The 11,328-nt window shown below is 44.4% G+C and overlaps 1 protein-coding gene across 3 annotated transcripts in view; it reads left to right on the top strand.

Moving 5' to 3' along the window:
* The first annotated feature begins 2,318 nt into the window (after positions 1-2,318).
* SMAD2 (SMAD family member 2) overlaps positions 2,319-11,328 on the top strand; it is a 70,033-nt gene continuing 61,023 nt past the window's right edge. For 2 of the 3 annotated variants that reach the window (XM_056543713.1, XM_056543695.1), the window contains exon 1: positions 2,319-3,088. The gene's annotated coding sequence lies outside the window, so the exon portion shown is untranslated. The remainder of the gene's footprint in view (positions 3,089-11,328) is intronic. The other variant, XM_056543702.1, reaches the window with a different exon arrangement.

Genomic DNA, 11,328 nt, shown 5'->3' with positions numbered 1-11,328 from the left:
GGAGTACTATCAGACAGGAGAGAGCACAGAGGAGTGCTATCAGACAGGAGAGAGCACAGAGGAGTCCTATCAGACAGGAGAGAACACACAGGAGTACTATCAGACAGGAGAGAGCACAGAGGAGTGCTATCAGACTGGAGAGAGCACAGAGGAGTGCTATCAGACAGGAGAGAGCACAGAGGAGTCCTATCAGACAGGAGAGAACACCAGGAGTACTATCAGACAGGAGAGAACACAGAGGAGTGCTATCAAACAGGAGAGCACAGAGGAGTACTATCAGACAGGAGAGAGCACAGAGGAGTGCTTTCAGACAGGAGAGAACACACAGGAGTACTATCAGACAGGAGAGAGCACAGAGGAGTCCTATTAGACAGGAGAGAACACAGAAGAGTACTATCAAACAGGAGAGAGCACAGAGGAGTCCTATCAGACAAGAGAGAACACACAGGAGTACTATGAGACAGCAGAGAGCACAAAGGAGTACTATCAGACAGGAGAGCACAGAGGAGTACTATCAGACAGGAGAGAACAAACAGGAGTACTATCAGACAGGAGAGAGCACAGATGAGTACTATCAGACAGGAGAGAACAAACAGGAGTACTATCAGACAGGAGAGAGCACAGAGGAGTGCTATCAGACAGGAGAGCACAGAGGAGTACTATAAGACAGGAGAGAGCACAGAGTGCTATCAGACAGGAGAGCACAGATGAGTACTATCAGACAGGAGAGAGCACAGAGGAGTACTATCAGACAGGAGAGAACACAGAGGAGTCCTATCAGACAGGAGAGAGCACAGAGGAGTACTATCAGACAGGATAGAGCACAGAGGAGTGCTATCAGACAGGAGAGAACACATAGGAGTCCTATCAGACAGGAGAGAGCACAGAGGAGTACTATCAGACAGGATAGAGCACAGAGGAGTCCTATCAGACAGGAGAGAGCACAGGGGAGTACTATCAGACAGGAGAGAGCACAGAGGAGTACTATCAGACAGGAGAGAGCACAGAGGAGTGCTATCAGACAGGAGAGAGCACAGAGGAGTCCTATCAGACAGGAGAGAGCACAGATGAGTCCTATCAGACAGGAGAGAGCACAGAGGAGTACTATCAGACAGGAGAGAGCACAGAGGAGTACTATCAGACAGGATAGAGCACAGAGGAGTGCTATCAGACAGGAGAGAACACAGAGGAGTCCTATCAGACAGGAGAGAGCACAGAGGAGTACTATCAGACAGGAGAGAGCACAGAGGAGTGCTATCAGACAGGAGAGAGCCCAGAGGAGTACTATCAGACAGGAGAGATCACAGAGGAGTACTATCAGACAGGAGAGAGCACAGAGGATTGCTATCAAACAGGAGAGAGCAAAGAGGAGTACTATCAGACAGGAGAGAGCACAGAGGAGTACTATGAGACAGGAGAGAGCACAGGGGAGTACTATCAGACAGGAGAGAGCACAGAGGAGTACTATCAGACAGGAGAGAGCACAGAGGAGTGCTATCAGACAGGAGAGAGCACAGAGGAGTCCTATCAGACAGGAGAGAGCAAAGATGAGTCCTATCAGACAGGAGAGAGCACAGAGGAGTACTATCAGACAGGAGAGAGCACAGAGGAGTACTATCAGACAGGATAGAGCACAGAGGAGTGCTATCAGACAGGAGAGAACACAGAGGAGTCCTATCAGACAGGAGAGAGCACAGAGGAGTACTATCAGACAGGAGAGAGCACAGAGGAGTGCTATCAGACAGGAGAGAGCCCAGAGGAGTACTATCAGACAGGAGAGATCACAGAGGAGTACTATCAGACAGGAGAGAGCACAGAGGAGTGCTATCAAACAGGAGAGAGCAAAGAGGAGTACTATCAGACAGGAGAGAGCACAGTACTAGCCCTTCGTCACTTATTGGACTTTGTCCATGCCTGTGCTTCAGCTTAGACAAAGCCATGATTTTATAAGCAATGATTTCTATAAAAACTAAATGAAAATTTCTTATGAAATATATTAGAAAAGTAAATATTTTGCCAAGATGTACAACATATAAAAAGTTTTTGTATTTGTTGATGCCCATATAAATGCCCTGATCTGTAGGACATATACCCTTAATGACCACCAGGGGGCATAATCACTATGACGCTATGTATTATGAAGCGCCCTATAGTACAGTAGTTTGCAGTATTCGTACCAGTCCAGTACAATCATAGAACGTTGCAGAGTTTTGTAAAACCTTTTTTGTATTGGACTAACAGTATTTGTAGAGACGAAGTATAACAAGAAACTGCTATATTCAATGACTGGACATCTGAAGCGCTCCACAGTTATTCCTAAAGCACATGCGCATTAGTATTTTTATCCCGCATGCACAATTCAATCCACAGCACGTCATCGCAGTGGGCGGGGCTTCTTCATGATTGACATCTTTTAGAAACGTCACTTTCATTGTCTCTCATAGCCTAGAACACGCCCCCCTAGGGGCGTGAATTACCCAAACCTACCAAATAAAAAACGCTTTGACGTAAAAAGCTGGACAAGAAAGAGGGCGGGGCTATCATGACTGACAGTCCATGTCACCAATACAACAGCTTGATTCTTTTCCGTGAGCCAATGCCGTTCTGCAGTTGAGGCGGAGGGGCGGAACATCTGAGACTGACAGCTCTGCCGGCCAATGAGGAATCCGGATGTTTTACTCCGCACCAATGGCTGTGCACGGTTGAGGCTGCGGGAGGTGCTGCGGTCCGTGGCGAGGTTGAGGTTGGCCGGTTGCGTGCGCGGCTTTGAGGAGGTTTTTTTTTTTTTTTTTTTTTGCGGGAGAATAATAACAATATTAATAATAAATATAATAATAATCCGTGGTGCCGGGAGCGGGGACCGGACGACACGGGGCGCCGCTGCGCGGGCTCTTCCCCTTCCTCCATCTTGAATAGGGGTCGTCGTTGCGTATTCCCCCTCCTCCACCTTCCCCGGGCGTCTAGGCCTCTTGCCGGGCTGAGGATCCCGCCTAGACTGCGGCCTTCCGGGGGGGTGTCGGGAGCCGTACCCGTGCCTCAGCTCACACCGGGGCCCCCGGCCTGACAGACAGCGGACCTCCGGTGCCAGGTAACCGCGGGGCCTGCCCGCCCCAGCTATTCTGTGTACAGTCTGTAGAGTGCTAGCTCTCCTGCCTAATGTGCTGCTGTGTAACCGGGGAGAGACCATAGAGAGGTGACGGTAAAGCCGGGGGACGGGAGGAAGCCCCCTCCACCTCTGTTTACATTCCTGCAGCCTCCCCTCCCCCAAACCGACCCTCTCCTTCAGACCTGATCGGACACAAGTTTGTAGAGTGTAAGCTCTTCAGACTAGACAAGAATCAGCCTCCACTAGTATTATATGGTTAGAGTGTTAGCTCTTCAGACTAGACAAGAATAGGCCTCCTCTAGTATTATATGGTTAGTGTAAGCTCTTCAGACTAGACAAGAATAAGCCTCCTCTAGTATTGTATGGATAGTGTAAGCTCTTCAGACTAGACAAGAATCAGCCTCCTCTAGTATATGGTTAGTGTTAGCTCTTCAGACTAGACAAGAATCAGCTTCCTATAGTATATGGTTAGTGTTAGCTCTTCAGACTAGACAAGAATCAGCTTCCTATAGTATATGGTTAGTGTTAGCTCTTCAGACTAGACAAGAATCAGCTTCCTATAGTATATGGTTAGTGTTAGCTCTTCAGACTAGACAAGAATCAGCTTCCTATAGTATATGGTTAGTGTAAGTTCTTCAGACTAGACAAGAATAGGCCTCCTCTAGTATTATATGGTTAGAGTGTTAGCTCTTCAGACTAGACAAGAATCAGCCTCCTATAGTATTGTATGGTTAGTGTAAGTTCTTCAGACTAGACAAGAATAGGCCTCCTATAGTATTATATGGTTAGTGTTAGCTCTTCAGACTAGACAAGAATAGGCCTCCTCTATTATTATATGGTTAGTGTAAGTTCTTCAGACTAGACAAGAATCAGCCTCTAGTATTATATGGTTAGTGTTAGCTCTTCAGACTAGACAAGAATCAGCCTCCACTAGTATTGTATGGTTAGTGTAAGTTCTTCAGACTAGACAAGAATAAGCCTCCTCTAGTATTGTATGGTTAGTGTAAGCTCTTCAGACTAGACAAGAATAAGCCTCCTCTAGTATTGTATGGTTAGTGTAAGCTCTTCAGACTAGACAAGAATAAGCCTCCTCTAGTATTGTATGGTTAGTGTAAGCTCTTCAGACTAGACAAGAATCAGCCTCCTATAGTATTATATGGTTAGTGTAAGCTCTTCAGACTAGACAAGAATCAGCCTCCTCTAGTATATGGTTAGTGTTAGCTCTTCAGACTAGACAAGAATCAGCCTCCTCTAGTATATGGTTAGTGTTAGCTCTTCAGACTAGACAAGAATCAGCCTCCTCTAGTATATGGTTAGTGTTAGCTCTTCAGACTAGACAAGAATCAGCTTCCTATAGTATATGGTTAGTGTAACTTCTTCAGACTAGACAAGAATCAGCTTCCTATAGTATATGGTTAGTGTTAGCTCTTCAGACTAGACAAGAATCAGCTTCCTATAGTATATGGTTAGTGTTAGCTCTTCAGACTAGACAAGAATCAGCTTCCTATAGTATATGGTTAGAGTGTAAGTTCTTTAGTACAATCCAGAATCCTCCTGCTCTAGTATTGAATTAAATATTTAGAGTGTTAGCTCTTCAGACTAGTCGAGAATCAGCCTCCTCTAGTATTATATGGTGAGTGTTAGGTCTTCAGACTAGACAAGAATCAGCCTAGACAACATAGGGGATAAGTAGCTGATCGTGGGGGGTCTGATAACTGGGGCCCCCCATGATCTCATGTATGGGACCCCATCCCGCTCAGTCAGGAGCTTGTCAACTACCTCTAGACGGGGTGCGCTCCATTTATTCCAATGGACCATGTCCCGTCTAGAGGTAGACTACACACACACTATCCTGTATTATACTCCAGAGCTGCACTCACTATTCTGCTGGTGGTGTCCCTGTGTATATACATTACATTACTTATCCTGTACTTATCCTGAGTTATATTCTGTATTATACTCCAGAGCTGTACTCACTATTCTGCTGGTGGGGTCACTGTGTACATACATTATATTACTTATCCTGTACTGATCCTGAATTATATCCTGTATTATACTCCAGAGCTGTACTCACTATTCTGCTGGTGGGGTCACTGTGTACATACATTACATTACTTATCGTGTACTGATCCTGAGTTATATCCTGTATTATACTCCAGAGCTGTACTCACTATTCTGCTGTTGGGGTCACTGTGTACATACATTACATTACTTATCCTTTACTGATCCTGAGTGATATCCTGTATTGTACTCTAGAGCTGTACTCACTATTCTGCTGGTGGGGTCACTGTGTATATACATTACATCACTTATCCTGTACTGATCCTGAGTTATATCCTGTATTATACTCCAGAGCTGCACTCACTATTCTGCTGGTGGGGTCACTGTGTACATACATTATATTACTTATCCTGTACTGATCCTGAGTTATATCCTGTATTATACTCCAGAGCTGTACTCACTATTCTGCTGGTGGTGTCACTGTGTACATACATTACATTACTTATCCTGTACTGATCCTGAGTTATATCCTGTATTATACTCCAGAGCTGTACTCACTATTCTGCTGGTGGGGTCACTGTGTACATACATTACATTACTTATCCTGTACTGATCCTGAGTTATATCCTGTATTATACTCCAGAGCTGTACTCACTATTCTGCTGGTGAGGTCACTGTGTACATACATTACATTACTTATCCTGTACTGATCCTGAGTTATATTCTGTATTAGGCTGGGTTCACACCACGTTTTCTTAAATACGGTTCCCGTATACGGTTTGGAGGAGGGGGGCGGGGCTTAATCGCGGCGCCCACACTCAGCCGTATTCGGGAACCGTATTTAATGCAAGTCTATGAGCCGACCAGAGTGAACCGCAGCCTCCGGTCGGCTTCGTTTTCGGCCGTATGCGGTTTCCCGACCGCAGGCAAAAATGTGGTCAACCGCCCCCCCCCCCCCCTCCTGCAAACCGTATACGGGAACCGTATTTAAGGAAACGTGGTGTGAACCCAGCCTTATACTCCAGAGCTGCACTCACTATTCTGCTGGTGAGGTCACTGTGTACATACATTACATTACTTATCCTGTACTGATCCTGAGTTATATCCTGTTGTATCCTGCACTCACTTTTCTGCTGTTTTGAGGCAGAAAGATTATCAGACTGACCTAATTTTACCTGAGCTCCTGTTAATAAGGGGTATATAGTCTTACCTATATTTATTCAATACATACTTCCTAAAGAAGCCAAAGGCTGTCCAGGCATGCTGGGAGTTGTAGTTTTGCAACAGCTGGAGGCACCCTGGTTGGGAAACACTGGTGTAGGGCTGTGCAGATAGGGGGAGATTTATCAAAACCTGTCCAGAGGAAAAGTTGCCCATAGCAACCAATCAGCTCGCTTCTTTCATTTTGCAGAGGGCTTGTCAAAAATATAAGGAGGGATCTGGTTGCTATTGGCAACTAGGCAACTTTTTCTCTGGACAGGTTGTGATGAATCTTCCCCATAGTTCCCTAATTTTTCCAATCAGCGAAACAACTATTGGACCTGTTGTATACTAGTTATCCTGGGATAAGTGGCACAAGATGATTCTTGCAGCCCCTTATCTACCCTGATCTATTGAGATCAGATTCCTGTTATGTCTATGATCATCTCTGATCTCTACTAGATCACACGTTATGCAGTCTAGGGCTTTATCTGATTGCTGCTGTTTATAAGTCTGTGACTGATACTTTGTATAGATGTTAAGGAATTGAAACAAAGGAAGTTGCAGAAGTCTTTCTACAATCATAGTCGTCTTAAACTTTTTAACTTCTCTCCCCCCCCACAAGTTTTTTTTTTTATACTAGATGGCAAGCTCTTTGGTTATGTGCCTATGTCCTTGGTGTGTGCAGTTCACTTCTCTACCTTCTTCCTATCGGAAACATTTTAAAGGGTTACTCCACTGGGCAGCGTTCGGAAGTAAGTGTTCCGAATGCTGTTTTTTGCGTGGCGGGGGTTGGCCACGCCCCTTGTGACGTTATGGTCACAGCGCCTCAATGTAAGTGTATGGGAGGGGGCAAGACTCACACCTCAAGTATGTGGTCAAGTGTTGATAAAATGAATGATCACAGCTAGAGATGAGCGAACTTACAGTAAATTCGATTCATCACAAACTTCTCGGCTCGGCAGTTGATGGCTTTTCCTGCATAAATTAGTTCAGCTTTCCGGAAAGAGTCTCCTAGGACTGTATCCACCTTTTCCAGCCCATCAGAACACCTGAAAGCTGAACTAATTTATGCAGGATAAGTCATCAACTGCCGAGCCGAGAAGTTCGTGACGAATCGAATTTACTGTAAGTTCGCTCATCTCTAATCACAGCGTCTTCTGCTCTAGTCTGTCTTCTTGCAGACCATACAAGTAGATCACCGATAATACTGATAGGTGCTATGTCTATGCATAGCAATGAACAGTATTTGCAATCTAATGATAACTATAATTAGTCTCCTATAGGGACATAAAAAGTGTAAATATAAATGGTTAAAGAAAAGGTTTTTTAAAAAAAGTAAATAAGCCCCTCCCCCAATTAAAATGTAAATTGCTCATGTTTCCTTTTACCCCGAAAAAAAAAAAAAAAAAAAATATTAAACATATTTGGTATCTCTGTAAATGACCAAACTGTCAAAATATAATGTTAATGGTCCCGTATGGTTAACAGTGTAACATTTGCTGCTTTTGGGTCACATCACAAAAAAATTGATATAAAAAAAAAATAAATAAAAAAAAAAAAATAATTAACCCCTTAACGACAGTTGACGTAAATGTACTTAACGCACCATGATGTACATTTACGCTCTGTCATGACCGCGAGCACTGGACTGGTGCTTGCATCATGTGCAGCAGGTCCCGGCTATCAGCAGCCAGGGACCCGCCGGTAATGGTGGACATCCGCGATCGCGCACATGTCCGCCATTAACCCCTCAGATGCTGTGATCAATACAGATCGCGGCAGTACGGTCGGTTAAATGGATGATCGGATCGCCCGTGGCACTGCCGCAGGGATCCGATCATCAATAATGGCGGTCGAAGGTCCCCTCACCTGCCTCCGGCCGTCTCCTGGGGCCTTGTAGTCTGAGATCGAGCAGACCAGAGCTCATAGCACTGAGCAGTATTAGCAATCAAATGATTGCTATAAATAGTACCCTATGGGGACTATTAAAGTGTGTTAAAAAAAAAAATCCCCTCCCCTAATAAAAATGTAAATCAACCGTTTTTCCATTTTACCCCCCAAAAAAGCGTACATTTTTTTTTTTACATATTTGGTATCACTGCTTGCGTAAAAGTCTGAACTATCAAAATATATAGTTAATTATACCGTATAGTGAACGGCGTAAACATAAAGTCCAAAATTGCTGCTGTTTTGTCACATTTTATTAAAAAAAAATTAATAAAGTAAAACATAAGCAAATTTGGTACCAATAAAAACTACAGTTCACAGCGCAAAAAAAATTAGCCCTCATACCGCCCCATATATGGAAAACTGAGTTATAGGTGGTCAAAATAGGGCAATTTCAAACATACTAATTTTGTTAAAATAGTTTGAGATTTTTTTGAAGCAGTACAATTATATAAAAGCATATAACATGGGTATCATTTTAATCATATTGACCCACAGAATAAAGAAAACATGTTATTTTAAAGGGGTACTCGCGGGGCATTATCAGCAAGGTAATTGCCGATGCCGATAACGTCCAAAATCGTGAATATCGGCCGATAATATCGTCCAAACCGATAATCAGTCGATCCCTAGTTAAGATTTTTTTTATATAGAAGTAACTTACAGATCTGTAACTTTCTGGAGCCAGATGACTTGACTTTCCCCGCCCAAACCCCCCCCCCCACCGGAGTACCCCTTTAAATGACAACCCTCACATACAAACTTCATGGGATGCTGCAGCCAAACACTGGCCCCTCTGCTTGCAAGAATAACATGTGCCAGTGATCAGCTACAGCGCCAGGTGAACAATGTATGTAATGCTATTGCAGCGTGCTCGGCCTAGGACTCTGTAGGGATAGTGGATCTAAGGTTAAGATGTTTATTTAATTTCCTTTTCTTAAAAGGAATGTGCCATCAGGAAAATGACCTACCGCTTAACCCGTTAAGGACGCATGGCGTACCTGGATGCCCTGGTCGTGTTACCAGGGTTTGAAGCATGCTCTCGAGCTGAGCAGCTGCAAACCCGGTGGGTCCCGACTGCTACCAGCAGCCAGGACCCAGACTTAAAGGGGTACTCCAGTGCTTAGACATCTTATCCCCTATCCAAAGGATAGGGGATAAGATACCTGATCGTGGGAGTCCCGCCGCTGGGGACCCCCGGGATCTTGCACTCGGCATCTCGTTTGTAATCAGTCCCGGGAGCGTGTTCGCTCCGGGACTGATTACCGGCGACCACAGGGCGCCCCCGTGTGATGTCACGCTCCGCCCCTCAATGCAAGCTTACGAGAGGGGGCATGATAGCTGTCACGTCCCCTCCCATAGACTTGCATTGAGGGGAGGAGCGTGACGTCACACGTGGGCGGAGGTTTGTGGTCGCCGGTAATCAGACCCGGAGCGAACACGCTCCGGGGACTGATTACAAACGGAGTGCCGCGTGCAAGATCCCGTGGGTCCCCAGCGGCAGGACTCCTGCGATCAGGCATCTTATCCCCTAGCACTGGAGTACCTCTTTAATGCCGGGCATCGCCAATCGGGCTGATTCCAGACATTAACCCTTTAGACGCTGTAACCAGAGTTGAAACCGTGATGTCCCGATCAGCTGAAAGGATGGCGGGAGGGCCCTTACCTGCCTCCTCGCCATCCGATCGGTGCTCTGAAGCTCCCAGCCAGCCATGGCAGGCTAAAGCAGAAGAGCACCGTTAATACTGACCAATGCTGAGCCAAAGCTATCATAGATCAGTGTATGTAATCTCAAGATTGCATGTTATAGCCCCCCATAGGGTCTAAGGAAAAAAAGTATTAAGTGTGTGTGTGTAAATAAATTATAAATGTGAATAAGCCCCTCCCCTAATAAAAGTTTTTTTTTAAATCACCCCCAGTTACCATTTTTTTATAACAAAATAATCATATGTGCTACCGCCACATGTGTGTAATTGTCCTAACTATTATTTTTCAATAGGAATCTGCTGCACCATGCGCAAAGCAGAATTTCCACCACAGATGTTTCTGGCGCACAAATTCCAATTCAAGTCTCTGCTGAAAGAATGTCCATCAGTGTTTTCCTGGATGGACATTCCGCAACATTTCTGCAGTGTAAGCATAGCCGTAGGATACGCTCACACTGGAATTTCTGTGCGTTCACGAATATCGTTGCATGAACCTAAACATTGGAGTGAATGGGTCTTCTGCTGACCCATTCAAACTGTGGAATTTTATCGGCGGAAGATTCCCCCATGGATATTCACCTGCCAAAAGAATTAACATATTAATTCTTTTATGTGAATTATGCACAGACTGCATTGCAGACAGCGGAGACAGCACAGGTCCGCCTGGTCCTAGCGCAGAAGGATTTTGGCGGTGGTCGCTCAGAAGGAATCTCCGAGCAGAGATTTGTACTGTGAACATACCCTTAAAGTGCCAGAAAATTAAACAGATTTGTAAATTACTTCTATTTAAAAATCTTAATCCTTTCAGTACTTATTAGCAGCTGTATGCTTTTTGAATTTCTTTTTTTCTTGCCCACAGAGCTCTCTGCTGACACCTGATGACCGTATCAGGAACTGTCCAGAGCAGCATAGGTTTGCTATGGGGATTTTCTCCTGCTCTGGACAGTTTCTGATATGGGCATCAAGTGTCAGCAGAGAGCACTGTGGACAAGACAAAAAAGAAAATAATTTCCTCTGTAGCATACAGCTGCTAATAAGTACTGGAAGGGTCAATAATTTTTTTTTTTTTTTTTTTTTTTTTTTTTTTTTTTTTTTTTTTTTATAGAAGCAATTTACAAATATGTTTAACTTTCTCACACCAGTTGATTTAAAAAAAAAAAAAAAAAAACACAAAAGTTCACCGGAGTACCCTTTTAAGCTATATGAACTAGAAGACAAAATCATGGATAGCACTCACCAGATCTTCAGTGCAGTTATTTTCTTTTATTGTGCAAACATTGTGAAACTATACAAAGCAGATCACGCCTCCTGCCTTAAAGGATGAGGATCATGAGTAAAAACTTATCCCCTATTCAAAGGATAGGG

The sequence above is a fragment of the Hyla sarda genome, chromosome 1 (assembly GCF_029499605.1).
Source record: "Hyla sarda isolate aHylSar1 chromosome 1, aHylSar1.hap1, whole genome shotgun sequence".
NCBI lineage: Eukaryota > Metazoa > Chordata > Amphibia > Anura > Hylidae > Hyla > Hyla sarda.
The sequence above is the reverse complement of the archived record's forward strand: the minus strand, read 5'-3'. Positions and strand labels throughout refer to the sequence as shown.